We start from the raw sequence: 4,985 nt of genomic DNA, 5'->3' as shown, positions 1-4,985 counted from the left end.
TTGGGCTGAGCTTGATCAATCCACGAGCTGAGGCTTTTCTTGGAGTTGAACTCCATGTTATGATGTGTTTTGGGCGTTCAACTCCGGATCATGACGTTTTTCTGGCGTTTAACTCCAGACAACAGCGTGTACTTGGCGTTCAACGCTAAGTTACGTCGTCAATCTTCGAATAAAGTATAGACTATTATATATTGCTGGAAAGCCCTGGATGTCTACTTTCCAACGCCGTTGAGAGCGCGCCAATTGGAGTTCTGTAGCTCCAGAAAATCCATTTTGAGTGCAGGGAGGTCAGATTCCAACAGCATCAGCAGTCCTTTTGTCAGCCTTCTTCAGAGTTTTGCTCAAGTCCCTCAATTTCAGTCAGAATTTACCTGAAATCACAGAAAAACACACAAACTCATAGTAAAGTCCAGAAATGTGAATTTAACATAAAAACTAATGAAAACATCCCTAAAAGTAGCTCAAACTTACTAAAAACTATATAAAAACAATGCCAAAAAGCGTATAAATTATCCGCTCATCATATATCCAAAGCGGTGGTAGATGATTCTCCTCATTTTATTTTGCTTGTGCTTGCTTTAGCTTTTCCTTTCCCTTTAGGGTCAGACATCCTGAAAAATAGAAGTTCCAGGATACAGATTATTAAACTAAAGCAGGAAAAACAGGAAGGTAAATAGTGTGTCAGCAATGAAAGCATGGATAGGGAAAAGAGGAAAGAAACTCAAAGAATGAAGTGAGTCGGATAGATGTAGAGTTTTGGATTGTATGCAAGCTAAAAGTCAAGGAATTTAAATAAGAATCACAATCCAAGAACTATGACATGCAAAATGCTTGTTTGTTAGGAAACAACAAGTAACATACCTCGAAATTGGTTGAAATTAGTTAGTTAAAAGCCAAGAGAGAAGTTAGAAAGTTAATGAAGTTAAGAGTTAAAAAGTGAAGTTAAAGTTAGTGGCATGGTATTGTAGTTCCTAGTCAACAAAAATTTGCACAAACTTGAAGAACAAGCAACTCACATTTCAAGCAGATATTGCAGATTATTGATGATAAACCATTTAAATTAAAGAAGAGCAAAATAAAATCATCAATAATGTGGTGTAACTAAGAAGGGAACTAGAAGGAATAGGAATGCAAGCCCATTCGTCCATGAATTGGCTTGGTTGAAACCAATTAGTGCAAAATTCAAAAGTACCAAAGCCAATTCATGAAGTCGAGTTGAGTGAAACAATTTACGAAAAAAAATTGGGTAGCATTCCAGCTATAAATTGGACGTTCCCGGAAAATCAAATAGCCGAATAATGCAAGTAGCATTACTTTTAAGCAAGATTAGCAGCTTATATGAATCCTAGAATAGGTAAGAGCAGAAATAGCAAGTATAGGCAATAAGCAAGTTAAGCCAATCCAAAATAGCAACAACTGGTTTAGCTAATCTAAAACAGCAGTAATTAGGTATATGTAATCAGCCTGGCTTTAGCAAATTTAGAAGGCAAGCAAGAATATATGATATGGAAGCAATGTATTCGGGTTACTGAATCAATGAGGATAAGGCAAATGTTAACAAGAGCGCTAATGTATGTGCAGTTATATAGGCATTGGCAACACTCAAATAAGATCCGATGAAGCAAAATAATATCGAACAGGAATGGAACATCAGGGAATAGCAACATCAACAGCACAACAATTTCAAAATTGCAAAACAGATAAAGCAAACAGCAAGAACGGCGCAATTATCAGACCTAAATCCATTAACCACATCCTAACTACCTAACCACATAAAATCCACTACTAAACGTGCATATCTAACTAATCTAAATTGAATAGAATGTAACTCAGCTAGTGAATCTAATTAAACAGAAGTAGATTAGGAGTTTGCAGAGATAGAGGCAGTAGAACTTGGTAGGGCAGTGGCTAGAAAGTGAGACAAAGAGAGAGTGGAGTGGTGTGGTGGATCTGATCGTGGTGAAACGACGGTGCTGGGACGCGGCGCGGTGGCGCTGGGAGTCCCACGATGATGGGTGGAGGCAGGGGGCGAAAGAAGGAGAGGAATAGAAGAAGGAGAGGGGTGAGGAGGCGAGGGGGTGGTGGCGTCGCGGTGGTGGTAGCCGGCGATAGGGTGCAACGGTGGGCCGGCGGTGGTGGCTGGTGGCAGTGGGAGAGTGGACAGAGAAGAGAGGGATGGAGGTGGAACATTGGGGAAGGGGGTGGGAAAAGTGATGCGAAGGGTTGTTAGGGTTTCCGCGTCAGGGGTTAGGGAATTTAAATCCACGCGGACGCGTGGGTTACGCGAGAGCGTGGGTGAAGCGAAAGTGTAACGATGTGAAAGCGTCATTGACGCGAACGCGTGGGTAGGGGGTGGATGGCGATGATGCATCGGCGTGAGGCACGCGGTCGCGTCAACTAGAATCGTGCTAAACGCACAAAACCAGCGTCGTTCTGGCACAACTCTCTGTTTCAAATGGGGGGGCAAAAATTTTCAGGCGACTCGTGGTGGGTGTAAGTAAAAATGACGCGTACGCGTCAGCGCGTGGCCCAATTTATGCCTAACGCATACCAGCCGCACGATTTCAGCCCAACTTTCTCGGCGTTGGATGGTGACGCCAATTTGGAATCGACGCCCACGCATGGCCCATGCCTACGTGTGGTGAGGCGCTTTTTATTTTTTTTTAAGAATATGTAGAATGCAAAATGCATATGCAGATGTGGATGTTATGAATGCAAAACGTGTTAGTGAAGGTTGGGAACTACTTTTTGCCCACATACTTTGTTATCCTGGAGATGGATGAGAATCCTATCCATCCCATCATCCTGGGGAGGCCATTCTTAGCCACAGCCAGGGCGCTTATAGATGTAAAGCGAGGAGAGCTAGTATTGAGGATACACAATGAACAGCTCACCTTCAACATTTTCAAACTCTCACAAGAAGCAGATCATGATAACAAAGAGTTAAAGGAAGAGCACAATAAGGAGCTGATGGAAGAGACAAGCACAGGAGCACAAGCACCACACCTGAGACCCCCTATGGTTGACAAGCAATGTGGTCGGAAAGAACAACAGCCAAGTGTAATCCAAGAGGAACTAGACCCACCGAAGTCATATGAGACAAGCAACAAAACCCTTCTGAAAGAAGAAACCAGAAGGAGTAAAGTGTCATCAAGGAACACAAGGAAAAAGGCCCCAAGGGGATGGAGAAACAAGAAGATCCCTACAGAGGATTTCTCTCTAGGAGATGAAGTGGTCTCTGCCTATTTTCCCTCTATCCCACCTCATCTTCCCACTATTCCATCTCAGCTGCCTCAAGTGTACACCATCAGTAAAATCTTGTCCATAGAACATGTGGAGCTTATTAACAAAGCCAATGGAGACAAATTCACTGCAAGAGGGGAAGATTTGAAGCACTACCAACCACCCTGACAAAGGCCAAACGTCAAGCTAATGACGCTAAAGAAGCGCTTCATGGGAGGCAACCCATGTTTTATTCCCTTTCCTTTTTAATCTTTAATAGTAGTTAATAAGGTAAAATTCATGAATTCTAAATCAACTTCGACAAACAATATAAGAATCTCTACATGCAACATATAGTACATGATAAGTTAGGTGTTCAAGGCACACCAAGAAGGCTTGAACACACTCCATAGTATGAGATTTTTATCGAATTTTGTTGCACCATATGATCACAAACAAGTTTGGTGTCACCAACATTGCATGCATGGGCGTTTAATTGGTCGGTTGGTTTGCATTCATGAATGGCTCTTAGTTAGTCAAAAGCAAAAACAAAAAATGGGGGGTGGCTAGCCTCCAAATTTCTCTTACCACCACAATTTAAATTAATTCTTTTTTTCTTTTGTCTTGCAAGGAATTGGGAAGGAATATTGGAGGAACTTGATGGGACAACCAATTGAAGGAGGGTTCGGCCAATTCACCCACGGAACTACACACTTGTCTTCAAAGGGTGCACCTTGGGAAGTGCCACCATGCAACATTGGGAGTTGGATAGCCTTGGAGACCGAACCAATCAATTCACAAATGTGGTGATCCTTGTGCTCATCCAATGCCAAACCCCAATCGTCCACTATTAAGCCACACCATCAATCCACACCCTTCAATCTCATCATTCCCCTATATAACCCCCACTCTACACCCACTCCGTAGGCTATCACCCTCTCAATCTATCTCTCCTCTTCTTTCCGAACACACACACACTCAACATCCTCACTCACCAATTCTCACTCATGGCATCATCAAGCTCCAAGAGGCGAAAGGGGAAGGAACCGGTGGAGAGCATTCCTTTCGATGTAGGGAGATTCAAGACTGCGTTCCATGAGCTCCAATTTGAACGGATAAAGAACAAGAAAATATTGCCATAGTTAACATTCCAGTTCAACGAGGATGAGTGCCCAAATATTAGAGAAAAGATTGAACAGAGGGGTTGGAAAAAGCTCACGAACCCAGAAACAAAGATAAATACAAACCTCATCAAGGAGTTCTATGCCAATGTGGCCAGAGAAGACAATACTAGGGCCCCTACATTCAAAAGCTACACGAGAGGAACATAGGTGGACTTCAGCCCCAATGCTATAACAAGGACTCTTCAGTTGAGATCGCCACATTTTGATGAGCTCAGTTATCAAGTAAGAATAAGCAATGCCCCCGATGAGGATGAACTTGAAGAAATTGTGAACAATATGTGTGTTATAGGATCTGATTGGGAAAGGTACTCGGATAAGAGGCCACGGTTCATTAGGAACGGAGACCTTATCTCGAAAGCAAAGGGATGGTTTGAGCTCGTGAGGAGATCTATCATCCCAGCCTCAAACAATTCTGAGGTCAACATTGCCCGAGCTACTATGGTACATTACTTAATAAAGGGTGGATGCATCAATGTGCATGAAATTATAGCTGAAGAAATCTAAGATTCAGCCGAGAAGAGTGATCCAAGTGCTAGACTTTGGTACCTCAGCACCATCCTTAGATTATGTATGAAAGCC

The sequence above is a fragment of the Arachis duranensis genome, chromosome 6 (genome assembly GCF_000817695.3).
Source record: "Arachis duranensis cultivar V14167 chromosome 6, aradu.V14167.gnm2.J7QH, whole genome shotgun sequence".
NCBI lineage: Eukaryota > Viridiplantae > Streptophyta > Magnoliopsida > Fabales > Fabaceae > Arachis > Arachis duranensis.
Note: the sequence above shows the minus strand (reverse complement) of the source record.